The sequence below is a fragment of the Miscanthus floridulus genome, chromosome 18, assembly GCF_019320115.1.
Source record: "Miscanthus floridulus cultivar M001 chromosome 18, ASM1932011v1, whole genome shotgun sequence".
Lineage (NCBI taxonomy): Eukaryota > Viridiplantae > Streptophyta > Magnoliopsida > Poales > Poaceae > Miscanthus > Miscanthus floridulus.
The window spans coordinates 61,888,605-61,908,263 of NC_089597.1; the positions used below are offsets into that span (position 1 = coordinate 61,888,605).

General features: G+C 41.2%; 2 pseudogenes; one reads left to right on the forward strand and one right to left on the reverse strand.

Moving 5' to 3' along the window:
- LOC136523947 (uncharacterized) overlaps window positions 1-19,659 on the forward strand; it is an 80,053-nt pseudogene that overhangs the window by 28,627 nt on the left and 31,767 nt on the right.
- On the reverse strand, window positions 17,912-19,059 carry LOC136521113 (protein FAR-RED ELONGATED HYPOCOTYL 3-like; annotated as a pseudogene).

The window sequence follows — 19,659 nt, forward strand, 5'->3', positions numbered from 1 at the left end:
CAGGTACATTTGCGTACCCAATTCACCTAAGGCCTCAGGGTTGTATAGACTCTTTCCATGTTCAAATTTCTTCCAAGGATCCACTTTCGGAGCAGATGGTCCTTCAGCGAGCACTTGGACAAGGTCCAAACCAGTTTCCTCGTAAAACCGAGCCAACTCCTCAAAATCGACGTCTAAGTCTAAGTTCGAACCATATTCATTACGAACGACAAGAGGGGGGACTGATCGTTGTGATTGTTGTCCGAGTTGTTCAACACCTTTCCCTGGTCTAGTCTTTTTTTGCGCCGCCTCAAATGACTTGGTGAGAGAGCAGTCGTAGTCCGATTTTGGTTGGGTCTTTTGAGATTCTCGTTTTTTCTGGTCCACCTTCTTTCTTAGAAGATCTGGAGGTAGGTAGAATTACGGTTTCTTTGGGTTCTCCCTCGCTTCTCTTTGCTTTTTTACTTTTTTGAAGAAACTGTCTACATCTTTTTATACTGCAGCATTTAATTCCTTTTCACTTTTCTCGTAAGACAGTGTTTGGGGAATAACTGGATTAGATGAGGCTTTCTTCTTTGCTGGCTGGTGGGCCAATGACTTCGTTTGCGGGGCGGACCTCTTAGGAGCTGGCTTCTTCTTAGTCATCAAGGGAGGCGGGGAAGCCGTTGGAGACATCCTTGGAGGCGTTGGAGACCTCCTTGGAGGCGTTGGAGACCTCCTTGGAGGTGGCGGCAGTGGCGGCGTTGCCACCTGATTTCTCGGAGTACTATGATGATCTGGAGATTGGATAATTGGACTTAGGTTGGAGGAGACCCTGCTGTGTGAGTACAAAAAAGAATAATTAGGTATAAGAAATTATTATTTTTAATCATGCATGTCAATAGAAAATTAGTGAAAAAATTTTCATTCACTTTTGTCCGCACCTATTGTCTGGCAATTGAGGAAGCGGCGGTGGACTAGAGACCCCGAGAATAATGATATAGCACTTGCACCATAGTATGAATGTCTTCTCTAGTTCTCCTAGATTCTTCTCCCCATCACCTCCTGGAATGTCAAGAGCCAGATCACTAAAACCTTTGTTAACTCTATCCACTGAGACGCTAACATATCCAGATGGTATTATTGCCCCATGGATTCTTGGTGTCTTGGTAGGATCTGGAGGAGAAAAGACACCGAGAGCCACCATGATTGTGGCATTCTCTTTTGGAATATGTAGCTCACATGATGTAAACGGTGCAGTGATGTCATCCACAGGGAAACGTAGCATTGTGTCATCTTGATTTGGCAACTCCGTGGAAGCGCAACTACTTTTCAACTGATCAGGGTGGCTAATATTAATGTTGATTCCTGGATCTGATGCCTACCTTTGGGCACTCATTGCTATTTGTACTTGCTTTATGATTTCATCCTGCATTCTAGCTTGAATGTTTTTTTCGTGCTCTTGTGCTTGAAGCAATGCCTCCTGTGACTCACGAACATATTCCTCCAACCTGCTGATCTGTGCTGCTTCCTCATCCTTCCTTCTCTACCGGCTTCTGTAGGTATCTCTGTCGTTAGAGAAACCATACTCCCAAAAAATGTTCTGTCCTAAACCTCTCGTTCGACTACTGTGTTCAGCAGTCCTGATGGCATACATCAGTTCATCCTTCTCTCTATTGGGCCTGAGCGCACCAATAGCTTTAGCTTGTAGAGCATAAGATAATCTTTGTGTTGCTCTTTTGAGTTTTGGGCCATGAACCAGGTTCTCGGTCTCTAGGTCTAATCTTCCCCCATGAGCGAAAAACCAATTCTTCGCGCGTTTGGGCCAATTGAGTGATTCTGGTGTGATACCCTTGGCAAGAATGTCCGCTTCCATTTTTTCCCACTTGGGAATGGCAGTCGCGTAGCCACCAGATCCCGTGCCATGGTGGTATACCTTCTGTTGGACATTCTCTTGGTTCCTTCTCACCCGTTCCTCACCCTCTTTCGATGTCTTGTACTGTACAAAATCATTCCAGTAGGGCCTCAACTTCGCGAGCGGGCCCCTAGTATTGAAATTGGGCGTTCGGTTCTTCTTGACGTATTTCGTGTATAGGGATTTCTTCCAAGTCTAGAATTATGTGGCCATCTTGTTCATAGCCCACTTTCGAACTAGCTCCTTCAATTCATTATCGTTGATATCATCATAATCATCTGCTTGCAATGTGAAATGTTGAAGGATATCATCCCAAATTAAATTCTTATCAAGATCAGAGACAAAACTAACATGAGGCTTGTTGATCTTTTGCTTCCATTCATGGGCACTGATCGGAAGTCTGTCCCTTACAAGGTACCCACAGTGTTGCACGAATTTCCTTGCATGTGGACCAAGTGGTTCGCCTGTCTCGATATTGAATCCCGATATTATGTAGCGCCCCCTCCAATGGCTTTTTTGGGCCTCGAATATTTTTGCTTTTCGCCGTTGTGGTCGTCGATCCAGAGGGCTACGTATAAAAAAGAATAAATAAATATCATGTGTACACATAATAGATGATAGATATTTAAATATATATATATATATACAATATTCAAATATATATATAAATATATATATACCTCGCCAGTATTTTCTTGCACAATATTTTCTTGGTTATCTTCAAGAGCTAGGTATTGACTCCCATCATCTACATCCTGCTAGTCACCATCGGCAAATTGAGTGCCGGTGTTGATAATATTCATCATTTCTTCATCCATGTTGTCTCTCGGGGCAGCCATCTAGCTTTTACTCCACTAGATATATCTATAAAAAATAAAACATGTTTCAATAAATAACCATCCGTACTAGTTGACCTTGCTTACGTGATCATCTCGGTGAGTATTTCTCCACCGGATGACACCGTACTTGACCAAGGAAGAGCTCCGATTCTACGAGGAAGGGAACACGGTCTTCCATGACCGTTGTCGCTCTCCCTCGTAGAATCAAAGCTCCTCCTTGACGTCCGTTACCGCTCGGCAGAGAACATGCTCGCCGAGATGAACACGGTCCGCAAGTTCAACTAGTACGGATTTTCTACAATTTTCTAACTATTTTCTAAGTTTTTCATTTCATGGAAAAAATAATTCTAAAAAATAAAAGGCATGATTTCTAAGTATTTCATTTCATGGAAAAAATAATTCTAAGTGACCTGCTTGATATCGGTGAGCTCGCAGGTGATTAGGTTGCCGAGGATAGTAACATTTGTAGATGACATTTGTAGGTCTGAAGTTATCAAATATCCATCAAATTATAGCTCAAAAACATGTTTCAATAAATAACCATTTAAACTAGTTGACCTTGCTTATGTGATCATCTCCGTGAGCATTTCTCCACCGGACGGCACCGTACTTGGCCAAGGAAGAGCTCCGATTTTACAAGGAAGGGAACATGGTCTTTCACGACCGTTGCCACTCTCCCTCGTAGAATCAAAGCTCCTCCTTGACGTCTGTTACCGCTCAGCAGAGAACATGCTCGCCGAGCTGAACTAGGTCCGCAAGTTCAACTAGTACGTATTTTCTACAATTTTCTAACTATTTTCTAAGTTTTTCATTTCATAAAAAGTTAAAATGAAATGTTTAGTCACGGAGTCCATAGAAATGACCATATTTTGACCTAGCAATGCATTGTCAATTGTCATTGCGTTGCATTGCACTCCGGACCGGACTCCCGACAATAAAATACTATGGTCGATCGATGCCGTTCTTTGTCGTACAGTCGCACAGCGACGGCCGATGGACCCATTCAACCACCAAATATGTCAGGCCGGCTATTCGGGCGTATCGTCAAAAGAGAACGGATTTGCTTCCTATTGCACGGCCTTGCATTGCATCTGTACTTATTCACCGGCCGAGTCCATTACGCACGGAACTTAGTACTCCGTATAGTATTTCCTAATTCATCTCCATGGGGAGCAACAAACCTAGACTGCATGCACGTAGCTAGACCACGTGCTGCACCGGATGACCCCTGGATATGCAATGCCTCCGCCTGGTCTAAGATGATCTTTCAAGTTTCAACTCGTCATGCTAGTTAGAGGCACTAGTCCCCTGTGTGCTTCAAACCTCTACTGGTATACCGAGACGTAGCAGGTTGACGTTGGAAGAAAGAAATGAGGAAGATGAGCGAAGTGCACAGAGACAGCAACACAACCGCAAAACCATGACAGGCAGAGCATAATTCCAAATGGACGTGCATAGAGTCGAGCTAAACGACGACTGACGCCTGCCTGGCGCTCCCGATGGAAACTAGCCGCACCGCACCGCACCGCACCGCACCGCAGCCGCGTGGAGTCAACAGGACGAGTTCTCTGCCATCCCGCGCGTCGCGTTTTCAAGTGTTACAGAAACTCAAACATAAAATGCTACTGTCAAGCACATACAAGAGAAAATAGCATAATCTTTCCTTGGTTCGGTATGCAGCACGTCTGAATGAAGGAAGCACATACAAGAGAAGGTTCGGCCACGCTCCGGTGAGATAGCGTGCGCAGGGAAGGCTTGGGCGAGCTCTGGTGAGGCAGCGCGGGGAAGGCTCGGCCGCGCTCTGGTGAGGCAGTGCGCGGGGAAGGCTCGGGTGTGCTCCGGTGAGGCAGCGCGGGGAAGGCTCGGCGCGCTCCGGTGAGCACGAGCGAGGTGGGGGCCAGGGACGAGGACGGCGCGTGCTCTAGCGAGGACGAGCAAGGCGCGCTGGCCGGCCGTAGAAGAAGCGCGCGTGTGCATGGGGCCAGTGACAGCGTGCGCGCGTGACGAGGCGAGGCTAGGGTGGTCGCTTGGGAGCGGCGGCGCTGTTGGATTGATCTGGTAGAGAAGATGCGGCGATAGCGTGGCGGAGACAGAGAGGAAGAGAACTAGGGCGAGGTTTATAAAGGGAGACCTTTAGTCCTGGTTAGAGCTACCAACCGGGATTAAAGACTCTTTTAGTCCCGGGGTATGGTTAGAACCGGGACTAAAGGTCTGAGCTTTAGTCCCGGGTGTATCCACGACCCAGGAGTAAAGGGCATTTTGGCAGGTCGTGAAAACTACAGCTTCCCCTTTACTCCTGGGTCATAGATACACCCGGGACTAAAGCTCCACCTTTAGTCCTGGGTGGTTGATCCACCCAGGAGTAAAGGGGGAGCTGTAGTTGGCTTTCTCCAATTTCCATAAGTTTTTTCCTTTTTTATATATTTCTTTTATATAAATATGCAGAGATTTATTAATTACCTAATAAATAAAATATTATCCAAAAAAATAATAAAAAAAATTCTTGGACTTGGTTTTGCATTATTATACACAACAAAAAATTGTAAACTAAACTCTTTTGTTTTACTGTATAAATATTTGACATAGTGTAAATAATAATCACAATTTGCACCATGCAAAAATATACTACTTAATTAAAATCATTAAAACTATTGTTTTCGGCAGGAAATTAGTTTTCACATCTTATTAACGTTTATCATTTGGTTTTTCATCACACATTCTCCATGGGAAATCCACCGTCTAGCAAAAAATTCATTTAAACCATAGAAAATATGAAAACATGACAAAAAAATCTGAAGTCATAATTATTACATAATAGGTCTAATACATCACTATATATATCAAGCGGGCACAATAGTGAACTTCTTCTTAACATATATCCCTTGGTTATGATCGCGCCGTAACCATGGAGTGTCCTCATCATTTAGCTGGATGCTTGGGTCTTTGTTCACTGTGAAGAGTGGAATTCGGTCATCCTTTTCATAATCTTCTGATATGTCTGACTTGTCTTCAATTCCGATGATGTTTCTTCTCCTGAAAAGAACTATGTGGTGCTTTGGCTCATTGATTGGGTCGTTGTTGTTTTTCCTCTCTTCGGTTTTGTAGACATGTCCTTGACATAGAACACCTGATTCACATCCTTGGCAAGGACGAATGGTTCATCTTTGTACCCAATATTGTTGAGGTCCACGGTTGTTATTCCATACTGGTTGTCGACTGCTACCCTGCCTCCAGTCGCCTTTACCCATTGGCACTTGAACAAAGGTACCTTAAATGTAGGTGCATAGTTTAGTTCCCATATCTCCTCTATGCGGCCATAATATGTTTGCTTATTTCCATTAGGGTTGGTGGCATCTATGCGGACACCACTGTTTTGGTTGGTGCTCCTTTTATCTTGGGCTAGTGTGTAAAATGTATTCCCAATTATCTCATACCCTTTGTATGTGAGGATATGCCACGATGGCTGCCTAGCCAACAAATAAAGTTGCTCATCAATACTCTCATCATCCTGACATTCTTTTCGCAACCAATCACTGAAAGTTTCCATGTGCTGATGTGTAATCCAAGCTTCAGACTTCCCTTGAAACTCGGATCGAAGCAACTCTTTATGTGTCTCGATATACGGATCCACCAAAGAGGAGTTTTGCAGAACTATGTAGTGTGCTTTATTAAAAATAATTGTCCTACATACCAATATATGGTTTCTTCCCTATTGTCCCCTTTTCACTTAGTCTCCCCTCGTGTCGCGATTTAGGAACACCAATCGGGTCAAGGTCGGGAATAAAGTCAACACAAAACTCAATGACCTCCTCTATTCCATTGCCCTTGGCGATGCTTCCTTCTGGTCGAGCATGGTTGTGAACATATTTATTTAGGACTCCCATAAACCTCTCAAAGGGGAACATGTTGTGTAGGAACACAAGACTGTGAATGCTAATCTCCTTGACCAGGTGAACTAGGAGGTGTGTCATGATATTAAAGAAGGAAGGAGGGAACACCAACTCAAAGCTGACAAGACATTGAACCACATCATTCTGTAGTTTAGCTAGATCCATTGGATCAATTACCTTCTGAGAAATTGCATTGAGGAATGCACATAGCTTCACAGTGGCTAGACGCACATTTGGAGGTAGAATTCCTCTTAATGCAATGGGAAGCAATTGTGTCATGAGCACGTGGCACTCATGGGACTTTAAGTTTAGGAATTTCTTCTCTGGCACATTTATTATACCCTTTATATTTGAGGAGAATCCAGATGGTACCTTGATACTTGCTAGGCATTCAAACATGCTTTCCTTCTCTTCTTTGCTAAGAGTGTAGCTGGCGGGACTTAAGTAATGACGTCCATCATCTGTCTTCTCTGGATGCAGGTCGTCTCGTTCTTTCAAACAACGTAGGTCCTATCATGCTTCAAGTGTGTCCTTAGGCTTCCTATACACACCCATGAAGCCTAGCAGGTTCACACAAAGATTCTTCGTCAGGTGCATCACATCGATCACGCTACGGACCTCTAGGATTTGCCAATAGGGTAGCTCCCAAAATATGGACTTCTTCTTCCACATGGGTGCATGACCGTCGGTGTCATTCGGAATAGGTTCACTGCCATGTGCCTTTCCAAATACTACTTTCACATCCTTGACCATATTGAGTACATCCTCACCAGTTCAGTTGCCCGGCTTGGTCTGGTGGTCTGCCTTATCTTTAAAATGCTTGCCTTTCTTTCTTAGGGGGTGATTCACAGGAAGAAATCGACGATGGCCAAGGTACATGACCTTTTGACATTTTTTCAAGAATATACCTTTAATGTCATCGAAATAGTGCATGCATACAATATATCCCTTGTTTGATTGTCCTGAAAGATTACTTAAAGTAGGCCAATCATTGATTGTTACAAACAACAATGCTCGTAGGTCAAAGTGCTCCTATTTGTGCTCATCCCACACACGTACACCTGGTCTATTCCACAAAAATAGAAGTTCTTCAACTAGTGGCCTCAGGTACACATCGATGTCATTGCCAGGTTGCCTTGGGCCTTGGATGAGCACTGGCATCATAATAAACTTACACTTCATGCATAACCAGGGAGGAAGGTTGTAGATACATAGAGTAATAGGCCAAGTGCTATGACTACTGCTCTGCTCCCTAAAAGGATTCATACCATCCGTACTTAAAGCAAACCTTAAGTTTCTTGCGTCATTTCCAAACTCTAGGAATTCTCTATTGATTGCTCTCCACTGGGACCCATCAGCAGGGTGTTTCAACATATTGTCTACCTTATGGTCTTCTTTGTGCCATCGCAACAACTTTGCATGGTCTTTGTTTCTGAACAGACGTTTCAAGCGTGGTATTATAGGTGCATACCACATAATCTTGGCAGGGATTTTCTTCGTGGGACGTTCGCCCTCAACATCACCAGGGTCATCCGCCTGATCTTATACCGCGATGCATGATATACCGAGCATGCATCTAACTTCTCATACTCCTCACCATGGTAGAGGATGCAGTCATTAGGACATGCATGTATCTTCTGGATTTCTAATCCCAAAGGGCAGACTACCTATTTTGCTTCGTACATAGTGGAGGGCAATTCGTTATCCTTCGGAAGCATCTTCTTTTGGATTTTCAGTAACTCCCCAAATCCCTTGTCAGATACACCATTCTTTGCCTTCCATTGAAGCAATTCCAGTGTGGTACCCAACTTTTTCTACCCTGCATCACAAGTTGGGTATAGCAATTTCTTGTGATCCTCTAGCATGCGCTCGAACTTGATCTTCTCCTTTTCACTTTTGCATTCTCTTTGTGTGTCACGAATGGCCTGACCAAGATCATCCGCGGGCTCATCTTCTACCCCTACCTCTTCTTCTGCTTCCCCCATTGCAGTATCATTGAAGGCCCCATATTCAGCAATAATGTCATCATCGTCCCATTGTTCTTCTTCACCTTCTTCCATTACAACCCCAGTTTCTCCATGCTTCGTCCAACAAATATAGTTTGGCATGAAACCCAACTTCAACAAGTGTGAATGAAGACTCCTTGAGCTAGCATATTCCTTCAAATTCTTACATATGGCACATGGGCAGCACATGAAACCATCGTGTTTGTTTGCCTCGGCCACACGTAAGAAAGAATGCACGCCCTCAATGAACTCTTGGGAGCGGCGATCAGCATTGTACATCCAATGTCGTCTCATCTGCATTACATGACATACATACCATATTAAAACCTAGAACATAATTAGTTAATTATACGACATGCATGCCACCACACAAGGTATTAATTTATGAAAGTCTCGCTACAATGTAGACAATCCCAACTACCACTAAAAAAACTAAAGCTAAAATGCACTTCAGCAGCATAAGGATTTTGCGGCCAATCCCAACTAAAACAGACAGATCATGCATTTGTTCAACATCTATGGGCTTCTTCCGTAGGATCACTGCCTCATCAGCCGCCGTAGCCGCCTGTGCAAGAGAGTTTTGCACGTGTTCAACATACTCTTCCTCCTAGTACCAGCCTGAACATCCAGTGCCATCCCACTAAAATTAAAACAAAAAATTAGAAATTTAATCACAATCATCATGAAAATAAGTATAAATTAACCATAATCATCAAATGCGACAAAATAACTCACATTGCGATCTGGACACTTGTAGAAGATACGGCCCTTGTTGGGACACTCCTTCCTCACCCGGTACTCTATCACAATCTTCTCCTCACACTTGCCGCATGCAATGAGAGGGAGGTCCGGCCTCAGTCGCTTTGTAACCCAATGAGAGGCCGAGGACTCAGAAGCAGTTGCCATTTACTCTCTATACTCATTTTTAATATAATATAAATTTCTCATTTTATAAACAAATAAAATAAAAAAAAACTCTAAAATTTTCTATATCTCTAAAGCATGAAGTGTGCTATGCATGCTAGAAATGAAAGCTCAATACTAGTTTTGAATAACTACTTTAACCTTCTTTCATCCAAATATGCAAACTTTAAAGTGATTTTGAGCTTAAATGGCTTACAAATAAAAAAATCTACCATAAAAAAACCACATATATCTAGTCCACAAAATAAAATAAGCTACTGATGAAACATGAGAGTATAAAGTTGGTAACCTTTAGAACTGAAGAATCGATGGAGGAATGGAAGAAATCTCGTGATCACCGGTGATGAGGAAGAAGAGAGGCTGGCGATGAAGCAAGAACACTGAGCTCGAAGTGACTTAGGCTCGGGGAGGAACAAGGGGTATATAGGAGGGGACCTTTAGTCCCAGTTGTAGACAGAAACTAGGACTAAAGGTCCCTTTCTAGTCCTGGACGGATCCTCTAACCAGGAGTAGACTTTTACTCCCGTTTAGAGAGACAAACTAGGAGTAAAAGTGAACCTTTAGTCCCAGTTGGTAGATCCAACCGGGACTAAAGGTCCCCTCCAACAAAAACCTGGCGCGGTAGCTGTTGGGCAGGGACCTTTAGTCCCGGTTGGAGCTACCAACCGGGACTAAAGGTTTCTCTAGTCCGAGCACAAAAAATACCGGGACTACAGCCAAATTTTGAAGTGGATCAAAGGTCGTTTCTCTACTAGTGTTATAATCTTTCTTAGGTTACTTTATGAAGTAAACAGGAATATGAGATGTTGACCAAACCTTGCTACCTTGCCCAAATGACTCTAATTGAACTCTACAACAAAAGTTATGAAGGGTTCATGTTGAGCAAATATCAAGAAAATGTCTCAATTGGCCTAAAACTCTAGTTTAAGAGTTAATCAAGGTGCTGCTTTGACCAAAGTAAAAGAATGGTTTCTATTCAAGATACAAGGTTGGACCTTAAATAAAAGCTGTAGTTTAGTTTGTGTGCTATAAACTTTGTTTATGGACCCAAGTCTAAATCTATCTCTAAGCTTGATAAACAAAGGTCACACGATTGATTCTGCTATAGTTTTCAACACTTAAAATATTCTGTCTGGAATTCATCGGCTTTGACATTGGCGTGTCACGTTCTCGTGTTTCTATTAAACAATAATGTTTGGTCCAAAAATAAAGGTTGGAGTTCATTCCATGGAGAAGGTCTGGGAAGAAGTTGGATCAAGTTTGGACCAAGTAATTGGAGCGCAAGCAGAGCAAGGCTTAACCCTTGTTAAGTCGTTGATAGTGCCATTTTTGGAGCTAATCATCTCCTAATCTGTGGCTCTAATGGCAATGCACCCTTAATCAAAGTTGGAGTGTATTCAGAGGTGATCAAACTTTGTTTAAGGTCCAAGGTCCAAATCAGCTCATAGCTAGCCCAAATCTGCTCCCAACCTCACCCACATCGACGCTCGCCAAGTGTTCAACGGCGGGCCCCATAGGGGACACGCGGTTGCCATGCTCACCACCCCTACTCCACGTGTCGTGGACGCCGTGCCTAAGCCATGCCGCTGCCAGACGCTGTCCTGCAACGAGCACCACTCCACGCTCGCCTTCTCTTCCCTTTCTCTCACTCTCGCTGTCGCTGCCGCTCCTCCATGGCCATTGCCGTCATGGTGAGCCACCGGGCAGAGCCGAGCTGCCTGCCACGGGCGATGCTTCCTCTCCTCCTCCTATGCGTAGCTCTGCAGCCGCCTGCTCTGCTGCCACACGCCGCTCTCTCGCTAGCGCTGCTGCTACTGTCGCTCGTAGCCACGCCCACCATGGACGGCTAGGCAAGCTCATGGCGCCGCTGTTGTGCTCTCCTTTGCGTCCCACCGCGTGCACCATCGCCTTCACCGTCATGCGTCGTAGCCGATGCACCGCTCCTCTTCGCCTGGAGCAGCCAACCGTTGGTGCCCTCCGCCACCGCTCTACCATCATCCTCACCGTTGGTGCTGCTATGCGTGGCCGGTTGGCCTCGGGCAACCGTGGAGCGAGCCAAGGGCTCCCACGAATGCGTGCGGGCACCTTGATGCTCCTCACCGCTGTCGGCCACCGCCCGCCAAGGCCAGCCAACCCCGCCGCCATCGTCGCCAGAGCTGCGCCTCTACGCGCCTTGCACGCACGTGGCTAGGCCACCTTTGGCCGCCTCCGGCTAGGCTAAGAATCTTAGTGGGTGCGCGCTGGTCCCCTGCTGCTCCGCCGCCACTCCCTGCCGCCGGTGAGCCTCCTCCGGTCGGCACCGACGCTCCCCCTCCGCCTCCTTTGTTTTGAAAGGGAAGGACCCAACTATGAATCCCATGACTTAGGGGAATAGTACCTATAAGGATCTATTTGCTAGAATCCGTTTTAGTGAAAAGTTAGGGTCCTCGGTGCAAATCTATTTTTCTTTTATGGCCAAAACTTTGGAAAATCATAAGAAATTGTAGAAAAATTGTAAAATAGCAAATGATGACTTTTTGGAATCCTTGTGAGTAGATCTACATAGTAGAGTAATAATATAATATGTGTTAGTAGAAAGTTTCTGATGTTTTTATTTATTCTTATAAAGTGCTTTTAAAAATGATTTTAAGTTGGTTAGATGCATATCTTGAATTATAAATGTCTAAAAATTGTGATTCTAGTTGTGTTAGTCTTGTGAGGACACTCTCTAGCTAATAAAATATTAAACATGCTAGTTGTGTACTGTTGTTATCATGTTTTGATTTAATCTTGTTAGATAGGCAATTTTAGCTTATTTTGATTGACATTTTCATATGTAAAGTTGTGGTGCTCCAATTGATGTGAAATTGTTATGGTAGACTACTGATGCTATGTGCGTGCTGTGGTAAAAATTTCACGCTCATTGGATGCAGTATGAAGGATGTATTGATTTATCTTTTTTAGGGTTGGATAAATAGCTTTAAATGGTTTTAAATAAGTTATAATTTTTTTGATGAGGTAAAAATGGAAAATGTTGTTTCATTACCTTGGTATGATGTGGTTGTGTCATGTTGATACATAAAATGACCATGCATTTATAGAAAATATTGAATTTCATATTTATCTTGCTCTCACATGATTTCTTGCAATTGTAATTTGTCCTTTTTCTAGTAATTAAATTACAAAACCTGAGTATGTGAAATTTGTACAATAATCATGTTTGGTCATAATATTGCTCTCATAAAAATCTCAGCCCCAAACTAGTTGTTCTCATATGGCACTAAAAATAATATATATATATATGGAAGTTAATAACAAATAGGCATATTCCTAAGCCATGAGATGCTACTTTAATTACACTAACTTTGTGAAATGTAGTTGAGCTATATGGATGTTTGTTTGAGCCTTTGAATGATATATGTATGAAATCTCTATTGGGGAAAACAAGTGAAAACACCAAAATGCTACCTTCTGAAATTTGGCTGCATGTGCACTTTTTGTGGTGCAATCATTTTCGAGATGATAATGATGTTTTATATAAATGTGGTGAATACAAAATTTGTAGGTAACTTCATAATCTAGCTTGTGTTAAATTTTCATGACCATGAGACTGGTGGTTTAGGAGCTATAGATTTTACAATTTCATTTTTAGGTTTTGCATGCTCTTTGTGCAGATCTGAATGATGGTGTTGTTTGACTTAGCTAAGCTTTGAATCATTTCTTGGTGATACTATAAGAAGTGTAGTGATTTTCATGAGCTTTCCAAATTGTTAAAGATCACACCTTTTGGTGGTCTAAATCTCCAGTTATGAGCTTGTGAAGTGGAATAACAGAATCTGTCCTAATCTGGATAGAGATGTCTTCTTTGTGATGTTTGACCTAGTTAAATTTGGAATTGGATTGTGGTGTTTATAATAAAGTTGTGCATGGTTTGCTAAGATTTCTAAAAAGTCTGGAAACACCTTGTTGTGAAAGCTAGAACTCAACTTATTGTTGTCTGAAGTTGCATGTCAGATTATGTCCATGTTTTGGACAGAATTATTGCTTTGTGTGTTTAAGACCAAATAACTATTGAATCACCTAAATATGATAATAATAAAGTTATAGATAACTTAATAAGATTTCTATTAAGTTAAAGATCATGCTTGTTGGATGATTAGAACTTCAGTTATATATTTCTGAAGTTAATGTTAGTTTCCTATCCTTATCGGTACAGACCTGAGATATTGGCATATTTGATCATGTTAACCTGTGAGTTAGCTTTTGGAATAAATAAAAAAGTTGTAGACAATTTCATTAGCTCTCTAGAAAGTCCAAGATCACTTTTATTGAATGATTGTAACTCCAGTTATGGTTGAAACACGCGAATACTGTACTGCAGTCCAAATTTTGTGTACGCACTAAAGTTGATTTCCCATTCTTGATGTTGCTGGTGCATGCTCTCAATTATGTAGCCCTAGTTACTTAGTTGAATGACTTGCTCTCTAGTGCTTAAATCAATACGATGTGACCATTCTTCATATTCATGCACTTGCATTATTGCATCTCATCTATGTACGCTAGATGCACCACGTGAAGGGCGTGATGATGGAATTAAACCAGAAGACGGTGTTGGTGGATCTATCCCAAAGATGGAAGGACCCCTGGAGTACATGCCTAAATAGGAGATGCTCGCCAAGCGAGTGTCGTCGAATAAACACTAACCTAGTGTTGGATCCTAGGCAAGCCCCGGAGTATTCTAAGCCTCCTATGTTTTTACAAATATCACTTGAGTCCTTTTTGTTTGTGCTTTAGGTTATAAGAGTTGATTGAAACCACTTGATGCATAGAACTACCTTGTCCAGAAATATACCTTGAACCCTATGTAGGTCTAGGATCGACTGTATGCTTAGCATTGCTTAGACCGGTAGAAGTCAGGTGATTTTCTGTTACCTACGAGATATATGTGGATACCAAAGCACGGTTGGCTATATTTGCTATCGTGGAAATAACCATGTGTCAATGAATAAAGGAGACCGGGCAGGATCATGATAGAGAAGCAACAAGGCATGGAGGTCTTGGGTGCCTATTCATCCCCGTTTGTGTCGATTAACGACCGATTCACTGTAGTCCTCATGTCATGTTGAATGCATGCCTAGCACTTAGCTGGTCGGATCCGATGATACGACCATGAAGCCGAGTAGCTCAATTCAGGCTGGGCATCGATAAGTGAAAGTGCGCACACTAGAGGCAGTAAGGATGTGTGGAGAGCCAATGGCTTGAGTCCAAGGGTGGGACCGGGTCCCGATCTTCCTGGCAGATTGGTAGAATCTCTAAGGGTGCGGCGCTGATTGGACCCGTGAGTTAGTCCTGAATTGTACCAAAGGTGATCTGAGCCTACCTTGACATAGGTGTGCCTTGGTTTGTGTTAGGAATAAATTCCCCAGTTGGGTAGGAATTGATTCGAATTGTCGTCTCTCCTAGATAGTGAGAACATGACTAAGCAGCGGCAACGTAGAGTAACTTAATGGAAACTTGATGGTTATGATGATGATACTCACATTACTACACCGGCTATGGTTACTATTGTCTATTACCAAATGATATTCTACATGTTTGACACAGGTTAGTTGCTAATCTAGAGATGAATAGCCATAATTAACTTAGTTACCGAATTGTAAAATGTATAGCTAAACTAGTGGCTTTTATGCAAAATTTTGTCAAGCTAGCTCCACCTATAAAGCCTTGCATACTCCTTGGTGTCACTTTATTTTTAGTTTATGACGAGTAAGTCTAGCTGAGTACATTTGAGTACTCAGGGTTTATCCCACTATGTTGCTGGTGAAGTTCTCGGCCTGCTAAAGATGGTGGCTAACCGCCGGTGGGCTCGATGACTCTATATTTATTTCTCATCTATATGCTGTTGTTGGAGGACATCACTTATGCTAGCAATGTATTTGGAACTTATATTATTATAATAATTTGAAAGCTATGTTGTTTTCACCAATCGGTTTTGAAACACAAACTTGTATTATTATTTGTGAACTCATTGTAAACATTATTTCCGCTGCAACTCTGTGTATGTGATGTGTATTTGCTTAATCACTTGATCTTGGTTGTGATATTGATTTACCGATGTCCTTCGTGACACTCGATAGACTACTGGGTTTATATAAGTGAAAGTATGCGCGTGTCAACGTGTTAGCGAGGACAGCCATACTTGATCTTGTATAAATTGGGCAGTTCTGTCACATGGTATTCCAGAAGCAAGGTGATTTTTTATTACTGATGAAGAAAGGGCTTATTATAAAATCATCTATGGTCTTGCTTACAGCCAATGGAGTTGGTATGTTTGCCTTTTTCTATTATGTGTAATTTTTCTTTTTTATGCATATCTGTTTTGTTATATTAACTTATTTTCTTTTTTCTTTTTTGTTGCTTTGTCTTTTTTGTTTTCTTTTTTAGTTTAAAGGAAGTTGAGTTTTCCAAGACCAGTGTTACCTATTGTTCTCTAGGTCAATCTGTGGAGCCTAGGGGGAAAGTAGATAATTTTTTTGTCACTGGGATGTGTCGTAAATTTTTTGAGGATCAACACCCAAGACAGTTGAAGAAACATTACTTTTATCCAAAAGTTGGTGTAAGTTGCTTGCTGCTCTCATTCTTTTTTTGTTATATTTGTTGATGTTTTCTTTTTTTTGGTTTTTTTAATTGCAGGGCTGTCTTTATACCTACAACTGCGATTATGACATCAACACAGTCAAGAATTGTTTTCTCGGAGCCAATTCTGCTCACAAGCTTCATTTGTGAGACAAGGTAACTACCGAATGTGAAAAGATTACTAGTTAGTAGTTTGGCATCTTTTTGCTGCACAGAGTTTTTGTTATGGTCCTATGGAGTTTAGTTTGCTCGAGAATACTTTCTTGATATAAAGAATCTGATTATATTCATTTTGCTCTTTTATGTATTTGTTTATTATTATTTTTTTTGGTGCAGCTACGCTTTCCTATCATCATACGTAAGCATTGGTTTGTCTTCATTGTTGATTTGAAGAACAAACTGTTTGTTTTTTTGGTTTCTTACTTTTCTACTAATCACAACTTCCAAGTCCAAGCAAGGACCAAGCTTGTAAGTTTTGTTTTTTGTTCAGTTATTAAATTGATCATAACTTTTTTTTAACATGTTTGCCTTGTTTCTTTTTCTTTTTAAAAAAAAGATTGATGCATTCAAGGAATGTTGCTACCAATATGCTGGGGGCAATGTAGATGTTGACGCATTCTCCGTGTTTTATCCTCCAGTGCCAAAGCAGAATAATGTGTAAGTATATGTTTCCTTCTATAACTGTCATGTGTGTTGTTGATATAACTGATATCTTTGGGTGAATCAGTTTTGCATAGTTGAGGCCGCACTAAATCTTGCAGTCTTTTTGCACTAATTTAGATGTATTGTGCATGCATGTGTCTGCACTAATTTTTTGCTAGTTCCTGTGTGTTTTGTGTGTTTGGCTGTCTGCAATCTCACACACTCAGCCCGACCTGTGTTTGAGAGTGATTAGATCAGATGCTTGTATTAATAGGTGCATCATCTACATCTTAGTTTTGTCTTTTTGCTATTTTGATTGCTGCGTTCATCAATTTTAGGTCATGTTTATTTGAACTTAAGTTTTAGTGGAATATAATGTGTTTTTACTTTAAGTTTAGTTTCAGTTCAGGTTAGTAGTATCTGTTATTAGTTTAAGTTTAGTTCAAGTTCAGGTTAAGTTTCGCAGAACCAATTTTTCAGTATAAGTTAAGTTTTTGTTTAGTGGAATCTAGGTTTAGTGAAACTGCAATTGAGTTTGACCGTTCAGTATTGCAGTCTTATTATTATTTTTCGACCTTTTTTTGCAGTGTTGACTGTGGTGTATTCGCCTAGAAATTCATGGAGCTATGGGACAGGAACGTCGATCTCTAGGATATATATGTTAGATAATTCTGATATTCCCAATATACGTGTGAAGCTTGGAGTCGACTTATTCTTCAGCAAAGGAAATTGCATCGACAAATCTCTTGTAATGAACTTGTATAAGCAGGTAAAACTCAGGTTTCATTTTTGTATATAGCGTTTATGTTAGTACATATTTGAATTTCGTTTTTCTCTTTTTTTTTTGCAGGGCGTCGATCCTCGTGTCTGCAACTAGTTTTGAGTTTTCTTTGTGAATCACAGATGTTCATGTAATTAGTTAGCATACATGGATGGAGATTTGTAGAGCAGTTAAAACTGTTTTTTTTCGAAAGTAGTATGTTTCACATGCTATTAGGACTTAAAATTTGATTCGTGCATTGTTGCACACAATAGAACTAAATACTCTATTACATTTTGTAATTCTATTATAGAATTTTACATATATCTCATAATGTTTCTAAGTTGCCTTCCTTTTTCCTTCTACTGCATGGTTGGTACTCCTTGGTTGGTTGGTTCTCTTTTTCAGTTGGCTTTTGATGTTGATTTCTTCATCCTCTTGTTCTAGGGCTTGCTCGGTGAACCTGTGATAGGAAAGGAAAGCTAATCATGATGTTTTTTTTTATTTTGATTCAAAATTTAAATTACTTACTAATATGAAACAGTACCTGAGTTTACATTTGATGTTGCTTTCTTTTTCTTCTTGCTTTCTTGCTGTTTCATTTTCTTCCTAACCTATTCTATTTGAGTCTTCATTCTCTTTGGCAATATTGGCCTGCCCTTCTGTGTTGCTGTTTTTGGATCTTCAATTTCATCTTTAGAAATGTTCAGTTGTATATCAGCTGTTGCATTTGTTTGAACTTCTTGATTTGATGTTTCTTCATTCTGACTTGATCACTTGCCAGAGGTGCTAGCAACTAGTCCAAATGTGCTTCGATCCTATCCATTTCTGCCATAAGGCAATGTGTTGCTTCTTCCTTCTTAGCTGTTTTTGAGTTCAGAACTGTAGATTTTCTTGAAAGCACATTGAATCTGAGGAGTGAGCTTGTAGCTATTGTTTCCTCTTCTATAGTTTGTTTCAGCATTCTCATATCCCTTTTCTGGTATCCTGCTAATTTCTTTTTCTATTGTGACTTTTAGGATATGTGAGCAGAGTGTGCCATCTTTGCTGAATTTGGTGCAGATGCAGCTGAATTCTTCTTTCCCTTCAGTGAGGTCAGTTAGCACTATATATTTCCTTATCCTTTGTACCTGTTGTACTTGATTACTTCTCTGCCAAACTTCAAATGCTTTCCCTTCTAGAATTTCCTTGTATGTCAGTGTTGAAGTAGCTTTTAGTTACAATTGGAATTTCTTGTATAGATTTCTATTGTATAGCTCATGTGCTTATTTCTCAAATGTGTACCCAAATAGGAGTTCCTTTGGTCTTTTCTGGTTGCTATAGTGGTGCTCTAGATTTTCTGCTCTATTATGCATTGGTACTCTCTTAAGAAATTGATGATACTGTAAGTAGGTCCAACATTGTCTTTAAATCTTGCATTTGTGGCCTCGCTTCTTGATGTTGTTTGGATGAAGGGAAAGAAATCATGTTTGTAGTAAATGGGGATGAACCTCTTCCTCGTTTCCCACATCTTTGTGAAGTATTTATTATTCTATAGCTCTCTTTCCTCAATCATCTTCCCCCACAAGGTCTCGAATTCCTCTTCTGTTAGACAATTGTTTACTGTGTCTTCAAATTCTTCATACATACCATCTTTTGCTACAAATATCTTTATATTCTCTGAGTGGCATTTTGTCTTTATGTGGAACAAGCAATTTTTGTGCCTAGTATTTGTGAACACTTCTTCAATAGCAGCTTTCATAGCTTTAACTTGGCCTGTAATGATTGTTTTAGGGTGTTTGCCTCCCATAGCCTCTAGGAAAATTTCAAACACCCATTTGAAAGTTGTTGTAGTCTCATCATGTAGAAAAGCACATCCAAAGATACATGTCTGTGCATGCCCAGTGATGCCCACAAAGGGTGCAAATGGCAACCTATATTTGTTTGTCATGTATGTCGTGTCGAAGCTGACACAGTCTCCATAATCTGCGTAGTATCTCAGTGCTGATTCATCTCTCCAGAAAACATTTTTGACTCTGTTCTCTTCATCCAATTCAAACTTGTAGAAGAAGCTACTATCTTCACTCTTCTTGATTCTAAAGTTGTCCAACACTTTTGTCATGTCTGATCC